The 12892-nt window shown below is 42.5% G+C and overlaps 1 protein-coding gene across 2 annotated transcripts in view; it reads left to right on the top strand.

The window, feature by feature from the left end:
- LOC122816397 (nodal modulator 1-like) overlaps positions 1–12892 on the top strand; it is an 877949-nt gene that overhangs the window by 804728 nt on the left and 60329 nt on the right. The gene's annotated exons all lie outside the window — the stretch shown is intronic.

The following is a 12892-nucleotide window of genomic DNA, read 5'->3' as shown; positions in this document are numbered from 1 at the left end:
TAGTGCCATTTCAGATTTCCACATTGTTTTTCAGGACTCTTTGCTCATGTCACATAGACTCTGTAAAGTGGGTTCTTCACCTAAAAATCTCCCTTTAGAGAACCAGTACAACCTTGGGATTTGACCTTGGTCCTGCAAGCCCTAACAGCTCCCCCTTTAAACCTGCATCTTCATGTGATTTAAAATATCTCTCATGGAAAACTTTTGTTTGTGATTGCAATCACGTCAGCCAGACGCTTGTCAGAACTTCAAGCCTTGTGCATCAAACGTCCCTATCTTATCTTCCATAAGGATAGGGTATCACTGAGAACTAATTCTTCCTTTTTACCAAAAGTGGTGTCGGAGCGGTCTATCAACCAGTCTGTTGACCTTCTGGTATTTTCTCCTAATCATTCTAATAAAGGAGAGTATTGTCTGCACTCCCTGGATGTTCACATGCAAATATGATTCTGCCTGGACGGAACTAAATCTACCTGTAAATCAGACCAACTTTTTCTGGCCTTTTCTGGACCAAAACTGGGTCATCCTGTCTCGAAAGTTACATTGGCATCATGGTTGAGAAATTGCATTACCTTTATGTACAACAAGAACAATATCACCTTGCCTCACAGAGTGAAAGCACATATTCTGCAAGGTCTATGGCAACTTCAGCAGCTTTCCATGCTAAGGGTTCCCTCAATGATATTTGCTCAGCTGCAACCTGGGCCAAATCTCATACCTTTATTCTTCATTACAAATTGGATTTGGCCTTCAGAGGTAGAGCTTCTTTTGGCTCCATGGTGCTCAGGAATGTCCTTCCTTGAGGGCCACCCAGGGATACAGGTAACTGGGGAGACTGTCCCATCAGTAAGGAATGCACGAAGATTAACAACATCAGATAAAGAAGTTATGTCTTACCATAACATTCCTTCTGTGTTGTTGATCTTCGTTCATTCATTACTCCCTACCCTCCATCCCCATCCAGAGGTTCCTTGTTGATCTCATATACTCCTTTATTGTAGGTCTGTTATGACCAGAGGTAGCCTCTACTTTTGTCTGTCAACGTGCAAACTCAATCTGAGGTAACTGGGAGCAGAGCATTCTGGGTAGGACTTTGGCTCGAGAGTTTTTGGCTGACGCGAGCTTGATATATGGCCGGCTGGATTCCGAGGACGGAACCGATAACCCATCAGTAATGAATGAAAGAAGATCAACAGCACAGATGGAATGTTATGGTAAGACATAACTTCTTTTTTCCAAATGGTTGTCCAAGACTGTTACATTCACCATAACAAATCTGTTCCAGTCAGGGTCAAGGCCCTCTCTAGCAGGGCCTTGGCTTCATTTATGACTTTTTGGAAAGGGTTGGATTCTAGAAATATTCTAGATGTTGCTACTTGGTCTGCTGTACATCCTCTCAAAGCACTATAAGCTTGAATCCTTCTCTAGGCCAAGGTCAAGCTTCGCTATGACCTTTCTGCAGGGGCTGGTGGAGTACTCCTCTTCCACCTCCCAAGTGTAGTTAGGTGTGGTAATCTACCCGTATAGCTAAGGCTACTGCAGCAGTGATCAGTATGATGAACCTAGTACAGATGTGCAAGTTAAACTTTATCATAACAATAGATTTTCAAATGAACACTGCTGCAGTAGTCGCTCCCTCCTTCCATCTCCCTTGTTTTTTGGTGTATTTTTTATGCAGGGTGTGGACATTTATATTTTGTTGTTCCTGGCATAGTCGTGTCAGGGCTCAGCCTTCCTGTTTGTGCTGGCAGGAAATCTCTGAAGGTATTTTCACCAAGAATTCTGTTTTAGTCAGCTCAGCTTGAGTTGCTTGACAGTTTGGACTTGTGGAAGGTGCCCTGGAGCTTTAGAAGCTGGCTGGTCATTATATCCTTGACAGGATGTAACCCATATAGCTAAGGCTTCTGAAGCAGTGATCATTTGAATATCTACTTTTATTGTTCATCTTACACAACTGTACTTTCCAACTCCTCTATTATTTTGTATTACATCAGTTAAAGTTGGATTCAGTCTTTGCAAAGGCTGTCTTAGATGATGACTTTAACAAAAATAAGCTCTTGCATTCTATTTTGGTATAGTCCAGTCCTTTCCCATACCCTATTAGTGGCAACAGTTTATTAAGCCCTAGTCCTCTCCGTAGATTTTCAGAGTCTGCTCTAAGAGGCTAAACCTGGGCATGACCACGAATATGTTTGAGTCAAGTACCGCTTCCTAACATCCACATCAATGCAACTCAGCATTAGGGGAACTTTCTCCTCAACTTTTGTAGTGTATAAAAGTAGTTGTACTAGTTATAGTATAGTTTAGTTGTACTGCTGTGGGGCATGGGCTGAGATTATGAATACTGCCCTATCATTACACTGGTGTCTGATTGCCATTAGTCTGTCACTAATTCTGATGATGTCCCTCACTGCCTTCTGAAGCCTGTTTCTCACCACAGTGCCCACACCATTTCTAGCTTGTCCTTCTCCTAAGTAGTAGACTCTGGGTCCCAGGCCAAGTGACTTCACTACACTGCCCTTCCATCTTGTCTCTTGGATACATAGGATGTCCAGCCTCCTACATATCATCATGTCCTCCACTTCCAAGTTGCATCCTGTCAGTGAACCCACATTAAGTGTAGCAATAATTCTCAGCTTATGTTTGGTAGGTTGATTGGTTTTATGTCCAGCTTTCATTCAACATAGTGAAACCCAGCAACCAAGACTGGGCAACTAGACACTGACCAGCCAAAAGCTTATTAATCCAGGGTTACTGGACTTTGTGTGGCGTGCACACACACCCTCCCACCATTAGCATGGGTCCCTGGCATAGGTCAGAGTAGGCCGTGTCCTCAACCCACTCATCACTGCCAAATACCCATGTCCATTTTGGTGACGTTAGTCAACATGACCAAGTCACCTAGAACCATATTTTACACCATTGAGTGACTAGCCCAGCTAACACTGGGGTAGAATTAATGATTGTGAAGGCAATCTAGTTAAACAGTCGGCCCACCGCATAAACCATTGGTTGCCACAGTCACCAGCAAGCAGTGGTCAGCGAATGCTCTAAGGTCAACAGAAAATAGGCTGAAGACCTGAAAGTTGACTAGAGAGGAAGTACAACAGTTCAAGGAATTACTCCGGGCTATAGCACCCTCAAAAAGAGGTGGAAACAGGTGATTTGAAGAATGGCAGTGCCTCAAAACAGAATGTTGACTACAAAACAGATATGTAGCTGAGACAGGTATGGAAATAAGGTACATAAGGAAAGCTGATGGTTGAATGCAGAAATCCAGGAAGTCATCAAAAGAAAAGAGTGCAGGAAAAAGTGTGAGATAGAAAAGACCGACCAGGCTAGGAAGGAATACAGGTTGGCTACCAAAGAGGCTAAGAAAGGAGTTGCAGTAGCAAAGAACAGAGCATCAGGGCACTCTGTCAGTTTCTGGAAAGTGACTCAGTAGGTGGCACAAAGAAACCTATATCAAGTTGCAAGGCAAAGACAGAAAGATAAAGAAGATAGTTTGGCACCCTTCATAAGGGTTACCAGCAATAGCCTGCTCACCTTTCCAGAGGACAACAAAGGCAGATGGAAGGAATATTTCCAGCAGCTTCTGAATGAAGAAAATCCCACAGAATCTGTACTGCCCCAGACTTGTCTACAATCAGAGAAGAGGAGGAGGCCACCCTAGGAGAAGTAAGAACAGCACTAAGGAAAATGAAGTCAGGGAAAGCAGCAACCTCAGATGAGGTCACAGCATATATGATAACGATGCTGGGTGAGATGGAGAGAAATGGCTCCTGAGTGTACTAATAGCAGTATGAGGAGAAAGGCTTATCCCAGGTGACTGGAGAATAAGCATACTCGTGCCAGTGTCCAAGAACAAAGGGGACATCCACAGCTGTGGGCAGTACAGAGGCAGCAAACTCCTGTCACATTGCATGAAAGTTCTGGAGAGGGTGATTGATAAACAGATATGCAGATTAGTAGAAAGTAAGGTGGGAAATGAGCAGTTCGGATTCAGATCAGGATGCAACACAACTGACCCGATGTTTGCAGTGAGACAGATAGTTGAGAAGAAGCTAGAGATTAGGAAAGAGTCCAAATGAGCATTCCTAGTCTTGGAGAAAGTATTTGATAAGGTCCCAAGAAAGCTGATTTGAGCAGTACTGCAGTGGTTCAAAGTCCCAGAAAAATTGGTAGAATTAGTGCAGGCTATGTACAAAGACCCAAACAGTGTGTGGCTTCACAGAGGGGTTCCCAGTGGGAGTGGGTGTGCTTCAGGGTTCAGCTGAGAGCCCACTGCTCTTCATACTGGTGACAGACTACATTAGCAAGCAGATAGGAAGGGACAGATCAACAGAGTTGCTGTATGTAGACAGTGTGGCATTACAGGCAGACTTTGAGCAAGAACTTCAGCAAAGGATCGGAGAATGGTATGCAGAACTGAAAGCACATGGGATGAAACTAAGTGCAGGTAAGACAGTGGTACTGGCAGAAAATTGGAGAAATCAGAAGAAGCTGAGAATTCAGATAGAAGAGAAGATAGTGGAACAGGTAATTAATTTCAAGTTTCTGGGAGGAATGGTTGAGAATGGAAGTCTGAATGAGGAGGTCAGAACTAGAATCAGAGGTGCTGCAGCCAACTGCCATAGATTCACAGGTGTAGTGAATGACAGAAGAATGCCAAAGAAGATGAAAAGTAAGGTGTATAGGTTCATAGGTTGGTACTAGGCTATCGGCCTAGGGCCTATACAAGCCTAGCCATAACAATTACTATACAAGCCTAGCCATAACAATTCCCTGGATATTTCTTCCCACAATATTTACTTCCCTGGACCCCTGTCTAGCAGGGTGACTGACGTGATCCCCGGGGTGAATATCCTAGCTCCCATCCAATCGTCATGGTTCCTTTTGAAGAGGGCCAAGGAGGCGCTCAGCTTGACATGTATGGGCAGTTTATTCCAGAGTATGGGGAGTCTCTTCGTCAGGAACCTATCCCTCCAGCATGTTTTGTTCATTGTGATGACAAGGTATCGATCCCTGGAGCGTGTGGCTCTGAGGGATTGAGATTTCTTTAAGTGGAGCATGTCCAACAGCTCAGGGTTTGACATGGCCTTGTATGTTAAGTAGAGATTGCCTCTGAGTAGACGATATGGCACATGTATAAGACAGTGATGCGACCAGTACTACTGTGTGGTACAGAAACCTGGGCAATAAAGGCAGAGCAGACTAGGAAACTAGAGGTGATGGAAATGAAGTGCCTAAGAAAGGTGGTAGGATGCACACTGTCGGACAGACAAAGAAATGAGGGCATAAGAGCAGAAGTCAAAGTAGCTCCATTTGCAGAAGGTATCCAAGAGAACAGAGTACAGTGGTTAGGACATGGGCAGAAAAGCAGAAGACGATCTGGTGAAAAAGATTTGGGACAGACAGAAGGTAAGAGGAAATGAGGACATCCAGCAAAGAGATGGATGGCTTGTGTGAGTCAACATCTGTGATAGGTATGAGTGTTGAAGGCAGGAGTGTGGCATTGAATCGAGAGAGATGGTGACCATTTACACGATTCGCTGACCATTGTAGAAAAATGATGATACTGTCTTCCTCCAGCAGTAAAGCTGACATTATTGGTGGCATATCTAGTACGTTTATTAAGCTTGTAAGCTTTACAGTGGCATTTACTCTCTCCTGTTCTAACCTTAAAGTTTGATAAGTCGTGTTTGTGTTGAACCTACAACCAAGTATCTCATTTTGTATTGTATTTAACCGATCCCAAAATATAATTCTAGTTTTCTTACTTTTCCAATTATATAAACTTACTTGTCCCTGTATTTCTAATTGAAAACCATGTAAGAAACTTCACTGTGTGGAAGATTTCAGTCCATATATCTCTAGTTAATCACTGTATATTAATCAGATCAGACAATAGTAGTAGAAGTAGCGAACTTAAATTTGTCTTAAGTCAAAAAATAAATAAATAAAAAATATATAATTGTAAAGAATTACTAAGTATTCAAAAGTAATCCAAGTAAGGCAGGCAGTCTGTTTCCTGTCGAAAATCCTTTATTAAGACGAGTTTAAGTTTGCAACTTCTACTACTGTTGTCTGATCTGATTAATATACAGTGATTAACTAGTGATATATGGACTGAAATCTTCCACACAGTGAAGTTTCTTAGACTGTTATGGTTTTGGACCCACTATACTTGTTTAGTGGGTTGTTTTGAGACTTCGGGGATGCCATGGAGATTACTTTTTTTTTTTTATTTCTAATTGTATTTTTAATTTACTGTCTCCAATAGGCTGAAATACGTTTAGCCATAAATTATCTTTTAGCTGCCCAGAAATGTTAAACAGCACTGCTTGCTTTATTGCACGGATCTAAATCTCTTAGTAGATCTCATACATCTGTAAAGAGTCCCTTACAAATCTGTCAGTGTTTATGGTATTTTAACCACCATTTAGCATCTTATGTGCAAACTATACATGCATTATTTTTAAGTCTACAGATTCATAATTTAATGATATAAATGAGGGTTAGGAATGGTGAGTCTTCCTACGTACTGAGAAAATATTTTATTTTGTGACACGAGCTTTACATACATAGTTATAATCCCACATCATACTTTTAACAGCTTTCAAAATGTTTGTTGGAATATATGCTGGTAATGCCAGCAAAGAGAGCACAAAAAATATAAGGCCTGTATCCTCTGGTCTTCTCTAGTTCATGTAAGAAAAGCCCTCTTTATTATTTTCTTTAAATTACAATATGTCTTAATAGACTCTTCCAGACTGTTTCCTGGACATCTCTATAAGCTTTTAGTATGTTCTGCTTGCCGTACTCTTGCTTCTTCCTCAGAGAGTGAAAGGGGCTCTTGTAATCATCAGTTTATAACCCCAGACTTGTCCAAAAGCTGAAGTAAATGAATAAAAAGTGTTAGCAAAGGAAGCCATCTTAACCTCTTCATAGCCAACCAGATATCCTTTTAATTTCAAGCATTTCACTGCTATTGCCAGGAGTTAGATACAAATCAGACAAAAAATGGTGACAGTGGACATCCCTACTTCCACCATTTATCAGCTTAAAGGGCAAAGACATTCTTGCATGTATTTTCACTGTGACGATGGACCACTGTTACCTCAACAAAATCATTACTTCATAAGCACCTGAGTTACACAAGTCCATTCTATCAAAAGCCCTCTGTGCATTAAGATTTACAGTAAGTAATTTATTCCTCTGTAAATGAGCCATTTTCATTGCTATCACAGTTTTTAAAATGTTATCAAAGGTTTTGTCTTCCTTTTCACAGTCTGCATTTTCTGTTAACTTTCCATAGCAGACATACCTTGTAATCATGCTAACATGAAGTACCAGTTAGTAACTGGACAGAGTTTTGTACAGTCTGCAAGAGATCATGTTCAGAGTCTGTAAGCCTTATGTAAAATGGAGTTGCAATAATCAATGTGTGAAGACTTTAAACGGTGGAACAAGTTTGATTCAAGCAATGCTGCTTTGATGAAAATATCAAGATACTTAAATATTCTTTCCCCCTTGTGCCTTCAAGCCTTCATCTCTCCAGTTGGCCTTGGGCCATTTGTTCCCCAGTAGAAGAGAACCATCATCTAGGCAGCCCTAGAGAAATGGGAGGGAGATCGTATTCGATGGGAGATCATCTCTGTGTCACTACTAGACAGAGGCATACAGAGGCTAAACCCTAAAAACCCTAAAAAAGGTCTCATTCTCATCCTAAGGGTGGCCACATACACTCTGGCTAGGCTTATAAATGCCCTAGGGTAGATAGCCTAGTACGAACCTATGAACCTAAAGTGAGTTTGTAACATCTCCCCCCTCTACTGGTGAGGGAGAGGTAGTTTTCTAATGATATTTGGAACCCCACTCTTTTCAAATGTGACTTGCACTCTGTCAGTAGCTGGAGCACATACATACTGTAATGGCCTGTTTGACGTGCATGCTTCTGTGTATGTGCAGACCTACAGATGCAGTGTTTTGCATTGCTTGGTGCACCCATTTTTTTTATCATGAACAAAACTTCTGCTACAGTTGACCTTTGCCGACACTAGAGATCATTACAGCAGCAGCAGGTCAGTCTGTTTCCCTTCTCCCAACAGGGTTTAGCCAACAGTGGATGCTTACTCCTGTCTCCATTTGTTGACTTCTGTAGTACCCAAACCCTGCTCAATTTTAGGTTGTTTGGGTCATAATTAAAGCTTTGTCTCTCTACACCATGGACCCAACTCTAAAATATAAAGACTTTATTTTTTAAAAGTGGCACTTGGTGCTTAAATGTGGGTCTGCCATCAGATAACCCAACTTATCAAAGAATTTGAGCCTGTCATTCCTATAGATAAAAATAGAGGTTCAGGGACAGAAAATGTGGATCTCTTAATGTGGCATGTGTAGCAATGATAACGGTTTTCATTATACTGATCTAAGGCAGCTGTTAAACATTCTCTGATAGAGAGAGATAGTATGAAGGTCATCTATTAAGCAATTCATAATTGACAGAAGTCATGGAGAAAGGAGAAGTAAAGCTGCCTGCACAGTTTCTACAGAGCCACAGTATTTCAAACTTCTCCTTCAGGTAAGGTCATTTGTAGTAGCAGGTATGCACTATGAATGAGTAGAGCACAGACTGGAACTCTGTAGAACTACATAGTCCAGAAGGTAGAGTAAGGCATAATTAAAACTAACAGTTTCTGTAAGCATCCAGAGATGTAAGAGGAAAGTTATTCTAGGATTGCTCCTGACACATCACAGTAGTTTCATAGATGCTTCTGAAGCATCCTGCAATCAGCAACATCAGAAACACTGAAAGAGGTCATGGAAGACCAGACCTGAATAGTATCTTTGATCTCTTACCATCGGTAGATCATTAAATATCGTGGTAAGACCTGTCTCACTGCTGTGTTGGGTCCAAAAGCCCAGACTGAAGTGGATTGTATAAGTTGTGTGTCTTAAGGTGGAAGTCAGGCTATGCTTATGCCACCTTCTTGGGTACTGATAAGTGGAAAGTCCGAGATATGGTAGCAACTGTTATGTCCATCATGATCCAGTGAAGGAATTTCTTGATTGAGGTTACTAAGATCTCCTTTAGTAGAAGTGGAAAAACCCACCCCAAGACAGGAAGTGGCTGTCTTAGAAAGGATGAGGGTCAGAATCTTTAACTAGTCCAGCAGGTCAGGAGCAGTATAAATGTTGTTCATCACATATGTGAATCTAAGGAAACAAATTTGTAGTAATGTACCTGTTGACTTCTCCAAGTACCATAGAACAGAATTAACTAGACCACATTCTCCTTGGGGACAGGCCTTGTACATGTTCTGACTTATTCAAGCTTAGCCGCAAAGAACAAGTCAGCTGTTTGACCTTCAAACGACTGTCCGAATGGAAAGACAGGCCAGACTGCGGAGCTTTACAACCACCCAGAAAAGTGCTGCCCGTTTGTTGGCAATGGCAAAAATCTCCCTGGGCAAAAAAAAAAATCCACCTTCTTACTTTGGATTTGTATATGGTATGAAGCGTAGTGCTTATCCAGTGTAAGTTTCTCCTCCTTTCATTGAGTATGAGACCACTTACACACAAGTCTTCAAGCAGTAATGCTAAGTAACTCAAAGTTTGTAACATGGCTGATTGGGAATACACAACACAGGTCAAGGAAAACACAGGTCAAGGAAATCCAGTAAGTCAGTCAAGACCAAAATAATAGGTTGATGCAAATCTGTCTAGGTCATCTGCACTGGACTTCTCATGGAGCTGATCAAGAACAGGACAGAAATTTTCACTAGATAAGTTTACATTTCCTATAATGCACCAGCCCAATACCAGGGAGATCCACTCAGGGAACCTGTACAGCAGAATAAACCAAGCAGTGGTAAAAAAAATCACTTGTTCCACTACCCTGTCAGTAATAAGACATACCACATTGGAAAGTCAGGCTCAGTGTAGATGGAGTGCACTGGTAATTATTGGGCAAACATGAAGCCGTTCATAATACAAAATTCTTTTACAAGAGGCCTTGCTGTCCACATCAACTTAGATGTTAATCTGCCAGTGTTACAGTCAACACAGAGGTAATAACAGTGCCTGAACTCCTCCTGAGCTCATGACTTAAGAGAATGGTGAATACTATACCCACATATAGCTGACTATTGGTCTAGAAATTCTTATTCATTAAACACAGTGATGTTCATCGTGTTACACTGCTGCAGTCATTACACTTGGGTTATCCTGCCGTCAGGCGGTCCCGCAGTCGGCCCAAATTCCAAAGTCTTGGTCCGGCGTCGGTTGCTGTCGCTTCTTCCCTGATGTCAGTGCGCCAGGGGTATACAAGATGCATCCAACACCGTTTTCTTTAGTCTTTCTTACCGTGCGGTGCCCAAAGCAGAAGCAGTTCGCAAGTGCCGGTCGGCCGACTCCTGAGATTTTCGAAGTCAAATTTCAGATCCGAAGTCTTCAATAAAGCTAAGTACCCCGGTGGGGAAACTTTTTTCTTGCCTCAGACCGATGTCAGAAAAAGTTAATTGTATTTCTTGTGGGAAGCAAATACCTCATAAGGACTTCCACTCTTACTGTATTCCATGCCTAGGCCCTGATCATGACATCACTAGTTGTCGGTTTTGTGCTAGATTTAACAAACACACTATAAAAAAGACGTTTTGATTTTGCTTTGGCCGAAGGTTCAATTATACGATGCCGTCGGATCAGCCGACTACCTCAATACCGAAAAAACGCAAAGACTGGCCAGTCGCTGGTTCTCAGTGAGGTGCTTTCGCAGCCCCTGACACCTGCTACCTCAGAGCCACAGGCCGCTTCCGACTCCCACGTGGAGACATCTAGGCCTCTGGAAACTCAAGGTATTGAGCCTACGGAAACTAATCCCTCAGATGGGTCCGGAGCCGCTGAGCAGGCATCGGCTTCTGAGGGTGTTTTCAGACCTTCACAACTTACCATTAAAACAACAGCCAAGACAAAGGTACCATTAAAGACAAAGAAACAAGTACAGCATTCTCCTGGACAGTCCTCCATGTCTAAGAAACAGATGCTTAAAATGGCCAAAGACCTCATTACTATAATCAGGGGTTCCCATCCCCCTCCTGAGAAAAGGTCTAGGCAGGATACAGACTATGACTCCTCTGATCAGGTTTCCATTTCCTCTGATTCCTCTTCAGATCAGGGATACTCTCTACCCCCCTTTGAGGACTCTGATGCTGAAGAATCTATCCCTTCAGCCTCTCCTCCTGAGGATTATTCTTTTGGGGAAACTTTACATACCATGAGGGAGCATTTCCACTGGGAAAGCCAGGATTACTCAGAATCCAAGAAAAGGCTCAGGGATTTACTCTTATTGCCTCAACACAGGCCCCTGGCTATTCCGCCTGTGCTAGATATTGTGGATGATGTGCATATACTACTGGAACATCTGGCATATGTGACATCAAGCAAACCAAGTCATTAACCACAGACTTCAGATTACACCTGGGGCTGCACATGAAGGACAGGTGCATTCAGGTGAAATGCTGGCAGTAATACAACAACATGGACAGTTTATTCACCTTCCTACCCTCTACCTTGGGTAACTTTTAGAAAGCAAACAGAGACAACAGGATGATGATGATGAGGCCAGTTGCTCCAGACTATCCACCCTGAGAGGCCTAACCCATACTCCTCCCTACACCCCTGCTCCTGGCCCTGCCTTCTGCTGACGCAGAGAACAACTAACAAACCCTTCACCAGCAGCTGAAAACAAAAACCAGCCTCGCTGCATGGAAAAACACCACATCAAACTCTACTCTCAAGGAGGTGCAGGATGTCATTTTGGGAGGCCAGGCCACCATCCATCTACTAGAAAAAAAAACTTAATAAAAAATGGAATTTTTTTGCTGTGAAATGAGAAAAGAGGCAGACCCTAGAAAAATTGAACTGCCTCAGTGTGTTAGTACACCTAGCTGAACTACTGAGCAGTGGACTTTCATTTTCAGAGGGCTAGAATATAAGACCTCCCAAGGAAACAACCAATACCAGCCTGGGACCGAACCTGCTGCTTCAACAGATCTACAATTTTTGTCCTGAAAACAGCTTTCCTTCTGGCCATCACTTCAGCTCATAGGGTTTCTGAACTACAGGCCTTCCTCATCTTCCATCAGGACAGCAACCCATCTTTCCAAGCCATACACCTTCCTACCTTTTATCCTAACCCTCAAAACAAAGGGGGAAGGGCTGCTTCCTCTTTAGACATCCACAGTACTATTTGGACAGAACAAAGTCCTTCAGGAAATCAGACCAACTTTTTGTGTCCTATGCCAGTTACCAAACAGACCATTTCCAAGTGGATTGGCCTTTTGTTACTCCCATCATGGGAAACCTGTCCCTACTGGTATCAGATCTCACCAGCCTTCCTCAGAGGTGAGGCAGCCACTTGGAGTTCTGTACATACCTTCACAAAACACTACCATCTGCCCTTATATTCCAGAACAAGAGCAGGCTTTGCCACTGCTGTTTTGCAGGGCATTCTGGCTCAACCCAGTTCCTCATAGTACCTACCACCCTATGCATAGCTTTGGGACTGATTACTGCAGCTGTATGACGATGAACATAGTACAGTTTTGTACCTACCATAAATGTAGATGTTCCTGTACTTTGTCTGAATCCAGTTTATCTCCTGACTCTTTGTCCCCTGCTCCAGCCAAGCCAGATAGGTATTATAGAGTCCCCGACTCTCACAAGTTTCTTTACAAAAACCCTTCTGCTGATCCAGAAACTATTTCCCAGGGTCCAAAAGGGGTTAAGGCTTCCATTTCAAAAAATCCAGTACCCTCTGACTGAGATTCCAGAGCTTTGGATAGATGGGGAAGAAAGTATACACTTCTGCAACTTTAGCAGTAAGAGCTTT

The sequence above is a fragment of the Protopterus annectens genome, chromosome 12.part0 (assembly GCF_019279795.1).
Source record: "Protopterus annectens isolate FY-2018-M chromosome 12.part0, PAN1.0, whole genome shotgun sequence".
Classification (NCBI taxonomy): domain Eukaryota; kingdom Metazoa; phylum Chordata; order Ceratodontiformes; family Protopteridae; genus Protopterus; species Protopterus annectens.
Note: the sequence above shows the minus strand (reverse complement) of the source record. Positions and strands in the feature narration are given on the sequence as shown.